Source organism: Kogia breviceps, chromosome 16, assembly GCF_026419965.1.
Source record: "Kogia breviceps isolate mKogBre1 chromosome 16, mKogBre1 haplotype 1, whole genome shotgun sequence".
In the NCBI taxonomy this organism is placed as follows: domain Eukaryota; kingdom Metazoa; phylum Chordata; class Mammalia; order Artiodactyla; family Physeteridae; genus Kogia; species Kogia breviceps.
Window position 1 is genome coordinate 55,008,465 of NC_081325.1, and position 14,989 is coordinate 55,023,453.

The window sequence follows — 14,989 nt, forward strand, 5'->3', positions numbered from 1 at the left end:
TAAGTAAACTGCTGTCTTGATTGATTTCTTTGGTATTTGCTAACACTGCAACTGAACATTCTGCTGGGAATTCTTTTATTTGTGTTTGTTTCCTGAAGATGTGAATTAACTCATAATTAATGAGATTAATAAAGACATTGTGAAACAGCTGTGGTAGTTTTATTAATGACTACACTGGAGTCTAATCAAATACAAAATATTTTAGACACAACGATGGCGTTTGCATAAAACTTTCTCAACACTAAAATGCCAGAGCTTAAAACAGCATTTCACTAGAACTTGATAGAAAAAAGAATCTTAGAGTAGAATCTAATTCTGTCTACCACAATCCAATTCTATTGTTTATTTGAAAACAAAGAGCTCGATTTATTCAAACTAGATTTCATCACACATCCTGCACTTTTTGAACACCTTTTACATACCAGGCGCTTTAGGGATACAATGTTGTTGAATAAAATAGAGAAGTCTAATGCTGTGAAAGATCTGGCAATGTAGTATTAAAACCAATGATAAGGATTATGAAGGGAGAAAACAGAATACTCTGAGAGAGAATCATGTGACTGGTGGGAGGTTTTTTTGGACACCTTAATCTTGGAAGGCCACTTTGAAGAGGTACTTTATAAGGTGAGATCTGAAAGGTGACTAAGGGCCAGCCAGGTAAGCATTGGAGGTCACAGTTTTATAGGCAAAGAATTCCAAGTAGGGCAAATTATCTCAGGAAGAAAGAACCTGGCTCTTTCACTAACCTGAAAGAATCACTAGTATACTTGACGCGCTATACGATAGAGAGACAGTGGCAAGTTAGGCAGGGGATAGATCAGTTAAGGAGTTTTAATTCTGCTCTAATTGCAGTAAGAAGAGGACCACTAATGTGGTTTTAAGTTCCACAATTTGGGAGAAAACATACATTTTAAAAAATATAACACTTATGAAACAATTCAGTTACACATTTCATATATATCTTAAAGAAACGCACAGCCTCCCATACACCTGTCACTCATATTGATCTGACGATGTTGCTATAAAAGTTTGTTCTTAGCCATCTGATTGATTAATCACCACACTCAACGGGCTATCATGTATCACGTTTACATACCTCATTGTTGGAAAGAAGTTTATGTATCTTTTGTCTAATAAATACTTCTTGAGAGACTGTTTTTTGTAGATATAACGATTTTGATAAGGGGGACATTATCTACTGCATCAAAAATAGAAAGTAAGATCTATGTGAAAACAAAATGACTTCAAACATCTCCCAATCCCTATCCCCAACAACAAAAGAATGAAATTATCATGAAAATTATCTGGAAAGAACACCCTTTTCGATATTTATTAAAGTCATCCTAAACTAATGAGTTTACCTGCTTTTCCAGGCTTCATATACAAAAGCCTAAGGCAAGAGAAGGAATCATTGCTCATAAGTCATCGAAACAGGATTTGAGCACTTCTCCCCACATATCTAGCGAGGGTACCAACTGGCTGCTACAGATACCAGCTACATACTGGCCCTCTGATGGCGCAAAGCTGTTAAAGCAATCTAACCTGGATGCACCTCTAACAGTCCACACGTATCAACTCAACAAACTGGTCACAGCAGACCTCGCAAACAAAGTCAACCAAGAATAAACTGTGGCACCACTGGAGAAGCGTATCTGTCCTTTTCCTTTTCTCTCTTCCCCACCTAAAATGCCTAAGAATAAAAGTTTTAGAGTTCAAATGAGCAACAGAGACGACTTTAACATATGAAACTAGTCAGAAAGTTGTGAGATTTTCTGCCGTGTCATTTTTATCAGTCACGTCCCTAAGAGAAAAATGATGACACACTCGATTTAGCATAATTTCTGGAGAATTTAATAAACTGACTATTAACAAGAGTGTGCATAGGTTGTAAAAAATGACACAGGGATATTACAGTAATCTGGTTAATGAGAGCAAAACTGTTACTACCTCAAACCTGAAGTCTAGCGGAAGGGAGTGGTTACTTAAAGGAGAATCCTGTGGAGAGGCCACTTTAAGAGCAAGGGTGAGCTGGAGAATAAATGCCTTGATCTTATTCTCTTCTGAACTCCCACTCATTTTCCCAATAGCCAGACAGACTGGAAGCCAGAGGTTAAGAGACATCACTTGCTAGTCTTTGAAGGTCGACTCCTTGAGAAGTTTATCAGTGTGGGTTCAAAGGTGGAGAGGCAGGGAGGACATTATCTGGTTTACTATTAACTGAAGAGACTCAAATGTTCCGCAGAGCACAGTTGAAGTGACTGCAGAAATAAAACAAAAAAATGCCTTTTGTTTTTAACTGATCAAGTTTGCCAGAATTGTGGCTCCTAAAACTTTTCTGGCAGGAGTTTAAAATAATTAGTTGCCGGAATGTCTTCTTTCTCATTTTTAGATCAAATTTAGAAGACAAATAGATAGATATTGTTAGGGTAAGAATGAATACACTGTTTATTCAAATAAAGAAGGAATCATAATTCCTATTTGCAAGACAAGCTTTGCAGTAGTTTTTGGAAAAGGAGTAAAGACATGTAATAGTAGAAAGAAATTGCTTTTGCTGTGAAAGAGAACTGGGTTTCATTTTTGCCTCTGTAATTTAATAGTTGGGCATCATTAGACACTTGTCCTTTTGGGGCCTCAGTTCCTTTATTCATTAAATACTATTATCCATACACTAGTATTCTGTGCAAATTAAATGAGACATAATAATGGTAAGCATATTACCATTCTGACCAGCCTGTGATTCACCTCTAGTACTCATTTAAAGGAGTTAAATAATTTTAAAAAGAGGGAGAAAAAGAGAGTTGATATATGGAGGTAACATTGAAAACACCGTAATTGAGTACTTTGATTTGTCTTGTACTTTAAAAAAAAAGTTGACCTTCTTCATTTCGGCCGCAAAGGTAAGTGTATCATTATCTTCAGAGGGGCACTGACATTTCAAGAGGGGATTTATTGTCCTAGCATTATGATTTAACAAAACTATTGTGACCAATTAAGGTCATCATTTTCTAAGATCTCTACACATTTTGTCATTGAGAAGGAACAAACTGATAACCTAAATAGGCATCTTGAGTGACAAAGTCAGGGAAACTCTGGGACATTGGCACGGGGTGGCTCCAATAGGAGGTAGTTGTAGGGGGTGGCCATGAGTCTCCTGAGGTAGTAAAGGCAGAGTAGAAAGCTCTGGCGGCTGACCTTAAAGTAGGCAAAGTAAAGCATCTTTGAAGGAGGCATTATGTTCTGCTCAATATATGTTCCCTACGCTTAACGCATGCCAAAAAAATTTTAGTTTCCTGAGTTGGCCAATGTTTCTTTGCACTTCTATCTTCTGAGTTTCTTCCCCCCCCCGTGGGAATGTCATACCTTTTCTTGCCACCTCTCCATCTGCTTGGATTAGTTCCTATTTTCCTGTCCTGATTTAGCCTAAGAATCTCCTTAGCTAAGTCTCAATCAGACATGTGTTAATCCTTGTCAGCAACTGTCCTGTGCACTAATCTCTCATAACTTTTACCACACTGCTATGTTATTATGAGATTAGATTGCCAATGAGAGACAGAGAGACAGAGATATGCCTTTTCATTGCTAGGTTCTAGGAATCTGCCTGCCATGTAATTTTTTTTCTTAAATAAATGCATGGATGGCTGAAAGAGTGGATGAACATTAGAAGCTTGCTAGTACCCTGTCATTAATCTAGGCATCAATAAAGAGTTTTCAGAGAGTCATGGTTAGCCTTGACTCGACCTCCAAAAAATGTGAAGTTCTTTTGAGCTGCTTAATAGAGCCCATATCTTCTTTACCCTGTGTTCTTTCCTACATTGCTATAATGTATTTTAATTATCTTGTAAAAAATACAGATTACATTAAATTACTGGATGAGTCTAGAAGCCTGTAGAAGAAAAATACACACTCATTTAGCAAGCTTTACAATTTAGTCATCCCTGTACTACCCACACCAAGTCTGGAATACAGTATGTTAACTATAAATGCTTAAACAGTAATGAATAAGTTGATGCTGACTCAAATTCTTTCTTTGTTAAATAAGTTATTAGGCACATGTTAGAGAGGTAAAATACTATGACCACCTTGAAATTCTAATGTTATTTGAAAAAAATTAAGCAAGTCTATACTTTATATTATTCAGTGGATTATTTATAATTGTCCTGTTTAGATACAAATGTAAGAGATGCGTTGGTAAAAATAATTTTAGAGTAGTGTTTAGGCTTTTTATCTAGATACTTATTATAGTAAATATTATCTTCTAAGATATACACAAATGGTGCTGTATTATTTATCTTCTAGACATACATTTAAGTAATATATAGAGAGAGAACATTTTATTTATATAAAATGCTATTTGTTAATTATGGCTTATAAAGTACAACCTTCCCACCAATAAAACATCATTTAGGTGAAAGAGAGTTGGAGTGTTTCACGAAACATTCTATTATAATGGTTTCAGTTGGTACATAATGAGTGGTGATATATTAGGGATAGGAATGAAACTCAGTAGCCCTTACCCCGTCTGCATATAAATATTATTGCTGATCAATGAAAATAACACATTACAAAATAAAGAAGAGATAGAAAAAAAATCCATAAACCACTACTATAAGAAGAAAACAGAAAACGAGAATCCAAAAGATTTCATTAGTGAAAATCTCCGCAACTGTGAAGCGAAAGAAAACAACACCCTTATCCAAATTACATTATCATTAAACAAACATTCTCAGTTATGAGACATCTCCTTAGATAATAATTAAGATTGATAGACTAAATAAACGGAAACTTAGGACTGTTAAAGAGTTTACACAGCCAAGGAGTCACTGAATTAACTCAGAAGAATTTGACTTACTTGAAGATTAGACATTGAGTCTAATATTAACATTTCAGCCATGCCGCTGTATCGATTCCATTTCCTTCAGCACCCAATGATACCAGTTTGACTTTTAAAATAGTGCCTAATGACTTTTTAAAATCAACTCTGTTCATGTATTAGAAGAGGATTAACACTTACCTCCTTAATTTCTTTGTAAATGTAATATTTCAGTCTTTACCAAAGGTATGGCAGAGTAGTCTTAAAATATTTTTTCACACAAATATTAAGCATGATTGATAAGAACTGGTAATAAGATTTTGTCTAGTTCATCAGTATTTTGTAGTGATCTTTTGGCTTCAAATATGAAACAACATAATGAAAACACACCATATCTTATCACATTCATATGCCCAATCAAGTTTATATTAACATATCAAGAGTCTAGATAAGTTTTCCAATAATCACAATTCTAGAATCCAAGTGGATATATTAATCCTTTTTCTTACCTTGAGAAAGCTGGGGCTGAAATTCTTCCTGGGGGAACAGACGGGTTGCTAAGAACCAGGGTGAATTAGGGTATCAGTTTTTCCTGGAAAGAAAATTATAGAGTATCAAAACTTTGAACACCACAGATAAAACTCAAAATATTATGACTAACAAAATTTTCTTATTCTATGACTTTAAAATGAATAGTTTGGGAAGCAATAATCATTGGAGAAGGATTAAAGAAACTGGTCTAACCAAACTGAGTGGAAGAATAAGGTAAAGGGGAGAATAAAGTAAACTAGACAATAAGATAATACTGGTTTTTACTCATTTTTCAAGACAAAACAAAAAAAGAAACACGCTTAAAATATAAATCGTTAGAGAACATAACTTTCACTGTAAGAGTATTAAGAAATGTGCTATTCTATTCTGAATCTTTTGTCTGTTATTACACAGGGCTGAGGACAGTCTTTGAGACATTAGCTGATGACTGCATGAGGTGTCCCAAAGTGGCTGGAGAGAGTCAGTGTTCCAATTTTCTACCCTCTGGAGAATTAAAATATGAAAAATTAAATCAATGTGTGCAAAGTTAATGAGGTTTTTTAAAAATAAAATCCAATATTCTACATAGCCATAACAATGCTTTCTATTCTGGATGATTCTCTTTTTAACTAGATGCTGTCAACTCTGATTATCTGTATTCTATTATTAGTTTAGAACTTTTTAATACTAACATTTCCAATTCCTTTAATTCCTTTTTACATAAATGGGGTCTTTTTTATTAACAGAAATGATGTGTAGACTTTATAATACTTTGTATTATCTGTGCTTTGTTAATTCATTCACCTCTAAAACTTGGTTTAGTGATTGTTTAAAAGAAGTGAAAGCCAATTGTCATCCTATAAACAGGCAAAGTCATTCTTGACTTGAAAAGCAATCCAAGGCTTTTAGCATGCACTCTGTAATTATTACAGCTTATTCAATGTTTAAATAAACATGTCACTTAATCTTGTCTAATTTAAAGGCATAAAATGAATTTTATGCATGTTTAAACTTCTTACCAATAATATCTCTCCCTTTCTAATTTTAGACAATGTGATTAATATAGGATTTAAGAAGGCAAAATAATATTCAATCCATATTTTAACATCATGGTTCTCTCAGGATTAGGACTTGTGAAAACAAATATTTTATTAATCTGTGGCACATTGTTAAAAATGTATCCTTAATTTTAAAGATAAGCTTAGGGACAAGGAAACACCTGAAAGTTAGATTTCTTTGTTTCATTTGACCAAACTTTCTAATTATTTATTTTCCTAAGAATTATTTTAAAGTACTGAAAAACCCCAGAGTATGCTTGGCCAATTATATATCAATGATAAAAATGTATTTTTTTGTGACCAAGATTATAATCTGTTTATTTCTAAATTACCATCACAATATTTAAAAATACATTATTCATGTTAATATTTTTCACCTCCTGCAAACTGATGAATTGCGTTTCTTATATTATTACTATTTTGAACTGCTTTTTACATTATAACTTTATGGTTTCAATGGTTTTTTAAAAAATTCTCTATATTAAAATGAACTAAAAACATTTAAAAAGTAAATAAAGTCAAATACAGGGCTTCCCTGGTGGCGCAGTGGTTGAGAGTCCGCCTGCCGATGCAGGGGACACAGGTTCGTGCCCCGGTCCGGGAAGATCCCACATGCCGCGGAGCGGCTGGGCCCGTGAGCCATGGCCGCTGAGCCTGTGCGTCCAGAGCCTGTGCTCCGCAACGAGAGAGGCCACAGCAGTGAGAGGCCCGCGCACCACAAAAAATAAAAAAATTTAAAAAAGTAAAGTCAAATACAGATATTACCATATACTTACCATACACAAAAAATAAACGTGCCAATCAAATTTTCATTGCAAATGCTATCTAAAGTTTACCATCCTACACTGCTTTTATAGCAAAAAGCATACTAAAGACAAGTAAAATCCAGACAGAATATTAATAGTTATCCTACCAGATAAAACTAGATCACACAGATATACAAAAACATATAAAATGTGTATATGTATACAAACATACACATAAATATATATATAGTATGTATATAGACACATACTCTGTATATGTATATATATACATACATAAGTAAATGTAAGCATATACTCATATTTATCCAAAGGAACATGAGGAAATTTAAAATTTAAACAAAGTAAAAGACAAGAGACTATAGAAACCATATGCAAAAAAGCAATAATAGGTAAGTTTTCAAGCACCTCTGTTTACTTGAATAGACCACACAGTTCAGTTATATATATTTGACTTCACTCTCCTTAAAGTTATGGAAGTAAGTTAATATTTTATCTGTTTCTTTTCTGGAGTCATCCTCTATAAGAACAATTCAAAAGTTATTACTGCTGTTGTTGTTACTACAGGTTACATGAAACAATTATCTTGGTAAGTGATGAAACAATAAAAATTCCGAGTAATTATCGTGAGTTCTAAAAAGCATAAAATTTTTTCTGTTATTTCATACCTTAATTAACAAATCCTTTATTGCTAAAAAATGCTAACCATCATCTGAGCCTTCAGTGAGTTGTAATCTTTTTGCTGGTGGGCCTTGCCTAGGTGTCGATGGCTGCTGAGTAATCAGAGGGGTGCTTGCTGAAGATGGGATAACTGTGGCAGTTCCTTATAAGAAGACAACAAGGAACTTTGCCACTTCATTGATAGACTTTTCTTTCATGAATAATTTCTTTGTAGCATGCAATGCTGTTTGACAGCTTTTTACCCGCAGAACTTCTTTCAAAATTGCAGTCAATGTTCTCAAATCCTGTCATTGCTTTATCAACCGAGCTTAATGGGATATTCTAAACACTTTGCTGTCATTTCAACAATCTTCACAGTATCTTCACCAGGAGTAGGTTCCATCTCAAGAAACCATTTTCTTTGCTCACACATAAGAAGCAACTCCTCATCTGTGAAAGTTTTATCAAGAGATGGCAGCAATTCAGTCACATCTTGAGGCTCCACTTTTAATTCTAGTTCTCTTGCTATTTTCCCCACATCTGCAGCTACTTCCCCTCCACTGAAGTCTTGGACTCCTCAAAGTCATCCATGAGGACTGGAATAAACTTCTTCCAAACTCCTGCTAATGCTGATATTTTTAACCTATTTCCACAAATCATGAATGTTCTTAATGTCATCTAACATGGCAAATCCTCTCTAGAAGGTTTTCAATTTACTATGCACAGATCCATTAGATGAATCACTCTACATGGCAACTATAGCCTTATGAAATGTATTTCTTAAATAATAAGACTTGAAAGTCAAAATTACTCCTTGGCCCATGGGCCGCAGAATGGATGTTGTTAGTAGGCATGAGAACAACATTAATCTCCCTGTACATCCCCATCAGAGTTTCGTGGGTGATGAGGTGCCTTGTCAATGAGCAGTAATATTTTGAAAGGAATCTTTTTTCTTTCTTTTTTTTTTTTCCTGAGCAGTATGTCTCAACAGTGGGCTTAATATTCAGGAAACCATGTTGTAAACAGATGTGCTGTTATCAAGGCTTTGCTGTTCCATTTATAGAGCAAGGCAAGTAGCTGTAGCATAATTCTTAAGGGGTCTAGGATTTTCAGGATGGTAAATGACCACTGGCTTTAACTTAGAGTCACCAGCTGCATTAGACCCTAAGAAGAGTGTCAGGCTGTCCTTTGAAGCTTTGAATCCAGGCATTGACTTCTCTCTAGCTATGAAGCTCTTATGGCATCTTCTACTATAAGACTGTTATGTCTACATTTGAAAATCTGTTGCTTGGTGTAGCCACATTCATTAATTATCTCAGCTAGATCTTCTGAACAACTTCCTGCAGCTTCTACATCAACACCTGCAGCTTCACCTTGCACTATTTTTGCTATGGAGATAGCTTCTTTCCTTAAACTTCATGACTAACCTCTTCTACTTTCAACCTTTTTCTTCTGCATCTTCCTCATCTCTCTCAGCCTTCATGGAATGGAAGAGAATTAGGGCTTTGCTTTGGATTTGGATTTGGCTTTGGTTTGAGGGAATGTTGTGGCTGGTTTGATCTTTTACCCAGACGACTAAAACTTTCTCCATATCAGCAATAAGGCTGTTTTGCTTTCTGAGCCTTCCTGTGTTCACTGGAGTAGTACTTTTTTTTTTTTTTTGACTGCGTTGGGTCTTTGTTGCTGCACACAGGCTTTCTCTAGTTGAGGCGAGCGGGGACTACGCTCCGTTGTGGTGCGCGGGCTTCTCATTGCAGGACCTTCTCTTGTTGCGGAGCATGGGCTATAGGTGCACAGGCTACAGTAGTTGCAGCACGCAGGCTCAGTAGTTGTGGCTCGCAGGCTCTAGAGTGCAGGCTCAGTAGTTGTGTCGCACGGGCTTAGTTGCTCCGCGGCATGTGGGATCTTCCCGGACCGGGGATCAAATCTGTGCCCCCTGCATTGGCAGGTGGATTCTTAACCACTGCACCACCAGGGAAGTCCCCCTGGAGTGGTACTTTTCATTTCATTCACAACTTGGCTAACTGTTTGGCCTAAGAGGCCTAGCTTTCAGCCTGTCTTGGCTTTTGACTTGCCTTCCTCACTAAGCTTAATCATTTCTAGCTTTTGACAAAAGTGAGAGATGTGCAACTATTCCTTTTACTTGAACACAGATCCACTGCAGGATTATTAATTGGCCTAATTTCAATATTTGTCGCTTGGAATAGAGAGGCCAAGGCAAGGAAGAGAGGGGAACAACCAGTCGGTGGAGCAATCAGAGCACACACATTTATTTACTAAGTTTGCTGTCTAACATACTTGCGACTTGTGGTGCCCCAAAACAGCTACAATAGTAACATGAAAGCTCACTGATCACAGGTGACCATAACGAATATAACAATAATGAAAACGCTTGAAATACTGTGAGAATTACCAATGTGACACGGAGACATGAAGTGAGCAAATGCTTTGGAAAAATGGGGCCAATATACCTGCTCGATTCAGGGTTGTTACAATCCTTCAATTTGTAATAAACACAATACCTGTGACGTGTAATAAAGTGAAGCACAATTAAACAAGGCATGCCTGTAATTAGGATAAATTTGTTTTGCAAGTATTTAGTTCAGTTATTTTCTTAGATCCTCCTTACATGTTCAGCTTTGTTGTTAATTAAGAATGTAAGAAAATGACAGAAGGCAAAATCTTTTATAAATTTTCCATCAAATATGGTCTTCTATTTACCAAATATTCCCAACCCCATCCCTGAAATTTCTTATATGCAAACTTCAATTATTCCTGTGCATATACTCCCAAATACTTGCCGGATATTATTCTCATTTATCATATTCTAAAAAATTATATCCAAGGAATAAAATGTATAGAATCATTTTGATGGATGATCACACAATTTTCCTAAAGAAGTCACATTTTAAGTTCATATTCATCAAGTATAAACAACATGTTGTCCTTTTGATTAATCGTTTTTCTAAATGTATTCAGTAAATAAATTGCTTTATTAGTGATTTTAGTTTTAGAAAACATGAAAAATAAATTATATATTAAATTGTGGACTTCTATATAGTTTACTCAATTGAAAGATTCCCTCAAAAGTGTAACATAGTTATTATATTAAACCTATAAATTTCTATTGATTTTTAAAAGTAATTATTAAAATATAGATACAAACATCTAACTATGGACCCAACTATGCTACTTAAAATTACTTAAAAATAATATTCTACTTATCTTTAAAGAAAGTGTTAACCTAATATTGTAACTGGGGGGTAATAACTATAATAAAGTCATATAAATTATACATGTTTTGGATAAAAATCATGATGTAGTTTAAGATGTTTAAATTGTTTATGATAATTTTTCTCTTTGTATATTATAAGGGAATATAATTATAAAATCTCAGAAATGTATGTTCATATGTTGTAATATGACATGTATATGAATGTAATGTTCATTTAACAAACATCTTTGAAGCACTGAAGCATTCTACTTTCCAGAGACTGCTTTAATCACCAAGGATGTATCAATGAAAAAAATCAGACAAAATCTCTTGCTTTCATATTCTTTACATTCTAATGAAGCATTTCCTTAAACTAAATTTTCCAATGTGAAAAGAGAATAAATGAATTTACAATACATTTTATTTCAATTTTTATTGATAGGTTCAGAAAATAAGACAGCATTCCTTAAATAGATTGAATGTGTCAATATCTACATTTTCTTATCTTACATAACCCTAAGAACAATCTTTACAGCTAGTACTATTTTTTTTAATCCTCATGCGACTGGTTATAAAACTGAAGCACAAAGAGATTAAATAAACTTGCTAAAAGTCAGACAACAATTACTGGGCCCAGATACAAACTCAGGTAATCTGACATCAGAGTTCATATTCCTCAAATAACTTCCTATAGAAACAGCCTCTCAGATAACATAATATGATATTTCTATGTATATCTGTTAATATTTTGCATAGATATTTGTAACAGTATAAAATGAGCAATTATTGGGTTATAAGCTCTCAAAAGAAACAAAATTTATTAAAGGACAGAAGTAGTTTCATAGTTCATAGATAACAGGAGTGTGACTAGATCTCAACTTCTAATGAAACATACTAGAACTTACTCACTAATTGTAGGGTAAGTTTACTTATTTTGAGGTAGAGTAGAATATCTACATTATTATATTCTTACTGATGCTGTAACAATCCACCACAGACTTACTACCTTACAACAACACAAATTTACTCTCTTATAGTTTTGGTCGTCAGAAGTTTAAAACAGATCTACAGGACTACATTCCTTCTGGAGACCCAGGGGCGAACCCTTGGCTTTTCCAGCTTCTGAAGTCTGATATATTCCTTGGCTTGTAGCCTTCTACGTTCATCATCAAAGCTAAACGTCCAACCTCTACTTCTTTTCTGTTTTTTTTTTTTTTTTTTGCAGTACACGGGCTTCTCACTGTTGTGGCCTCTCCCATTGCAGAGCACAGGCTCCGGACGTGCAGGCTCAGCGGCCATGGCTCACGAGCCCAGCCGCTTCATGGCATGTGGGATCCTCCTGGACCGGGGCACAAACCCGTGTCCCCTGCATCGGCAGGCGGACTCTCAACCACTGCATCATCAGGGAAGCCCCTACTGCTATTCTTATAACGAAGAAATATGGTCCAGAACCATATATCTTCATTGGTGAATTCTACCAAATATTTAAAGAAGAATTAATATCAATCCTTTTCAAACACAAACACAATAAAAGAAAACTGCAGCCCAATATCCCTTATTAGCTTAAATGTAAAAATCCTCAACAGAACACTAGTAAACTAAATCCAGCAGTATAAAGAAAAGATAACATATCTTGAACAAGTAGGATTCATCCCAAGAAAGCAAGAGAGGTTTAACTTCCCTGGTGGCGCAGTGGTTGAGAGTCCACCTGCCGTTGCAGGGAACATGGGTTCGTGCCCCGGTCCGGGACGATCCCACATGCCACGGACCAGCTAGGCCTGTGAGCCATGGCCGCTGAGCCTGCGTGCCCGGAGCCTGTGCTCTGCAACGGGAGAGGCCACAACAGTGAGAGGCCCGCGTACCACAAAAAAAAAAAAAAAAAAAAAAAAAATCAATCAATGTAATACAACACATTTATAGAATAAAGAAAAAAAAAACATGACCATCTCAATTGATGCAGAATAAACATTTGAAAATATAATACTATTCATGATAAAAACACTCAACAAATTAGGAATAGATGGGAAGTTCCTCAATGTGATAACGGACATTTATGAAATTCCACACTAGCACGTTACTAAATGATGAAGGACTGAAAGTTTTCCCCTTAAGATTAGGAAGAAGATAAGGATGTCCATTTTCACTGGTAGCTCTGGTTAGAGCAGTTAGGCAAGAACAAAAAATAAAAGGGATCCAAATTGGAAATGAAGGAATAAATCTATATTCACAGATGACATGATCTTATATATAAAAAATACTAAAGAATTAAAATATATTGGAACTGATAAAGTTGCAAAATACAATTTCAACAACAAAAACCGATTATATTTCTATACATCAAGAATGAACAATCTGAAAAAAAAAAAGGAAAATAATTTCATTTACAATTGCATCAAAAATAATAAGATAGGGCTTCCCTGGTGGCACAGTGGTTGAGAGTCTGCCTGCCAATGCGGGGGACACCGGTTCGGGCCCTGGTCTGGGAGGATCCCACATGCTGCGGAGCAACTGGGCCCATGAGCCACAATTACTGAGCCTGCACGTCTGGAGCCTGTGCTCCGCAACAAGAGAGGCTGCAATAGTGAGAGGCCCATGCACCGCGATGAAGAGTGACCCCCGCTTGCCACAACTGGAGCAAGCCCTCGCACAGAAACGAAGACCCAACACAGCCATAAATAAATAAATAAATTTTTAAAAAATAATAGGATACTTAGGAATACATTTAAGAAGCTGCCAGATTTGTACATTGAAAACTACAAAACACTGGTAAAAGCAATTAACTAACATCCAAATAAATGGAAAGACATCTTGTGTTTGTGTATTGGAAGACTGAATATTGTTAAGATGACAATAATCCCTAAAGTAATCTACAGATTGAATGCAGTCTATCAAAATTCCAATGGCCATATTGCAGAAATGGAAAATCTGATTCTAAAATTTATATGAATTATGAGGGACTCTGAATAGCCAAAAAAATCTTGAAAGAAAAGAATAAAGTTGGAGGACTCACCTTCTGATTTCAAAATCTACTACAAAGCTACGGTAATCAAAACAGTGTGGTGCTGGTATAAGGACTGACGTATAAATCAGTGGAATAAAATTGAGAGTCCAGTAAAAAATATGTATATCTACCTATGGCCACTTGTCTCTCAATAAGTGCCATGACTATTCAATGAAGAAATAATATATGCACACCTCTGAGATGTTGTAGGTTTGATTACAGACCACCTTAACAAAGCAAATCTTGCAACAAAATGTGTCAATTTTTAAGGCTTCTCAGTACATATCAAAGTTATGTTTATACTATACTTTAGTCTATTAAGTCTGCAGTAGCATTATGTCTAAAAAAATGTACATACCTTAATTTAAAAAATACTTTATTGCTAAAAAATGCTAACCATCATCTTACAATGCAGGGTTTCCACAAATCTTCAATTTGTAAGAAACACAGTATCTGTGAAGCACAATAAAACAAGTTATGCCTGTAGTTTCCTTAAAAAAGGATGCTGGAACAACTAGATATCACAGGCAAAAGAGTGAAGTTGGACTATTATCTCACACCACATATAAAAATTTACTAAAAAAGGATGAAATAATTGAAAATAGGTGTTCAAACAAAAACATGTAAACAAATGTTTATTGCAGCACTCTTCACAATAGCCAAAATGTAGAAAATGCTCAAATGTCCATCAACTGATAAATGAATAAAGAAAATGTGGTATATCCATACAATGGAATATTATTCAGCAATAAAAAGAATTACGTATTCGTACATTTTACAACATGGATGAAACTTGAAAACATTATCCTACGTAAAAGAAGCCAGACACAAAAGACCACATATTGATTGTATGATTCCTTTACATGAAAAAGCCATATAGGTAAAACCATAGGGATAGACAGCAGATTAGTGTTTGCCAGAGACTAGGGAGTAGGGGGGAATGAAGAGACT

The 14,989-nt window shown here is 35.3% G+C and overlaps 1 long non-coding RNA gene across 1 annotated transcript in view; it reads right to left on the minus strand.

Moving 5' to 3' along the window:
- The window catches only part of LOC136792762 (uncharacterized), a 614,703-nt gene that overhangs the window by 289,955 nt on the left and 309,759 nt on the right, over positions 1 to 14,989 (minus strand). Inside the window, exon 2 of the long non-coding RNA XR_010837119.1 lies at positions 5,320 to 5,402. This is a non-coding gene — a long non-coding RNA (uncharacterized lncRNA). The remainder of the gene's footprint in view (positions 1 to 5,319; positions 5,403 to 14,989) is intronic.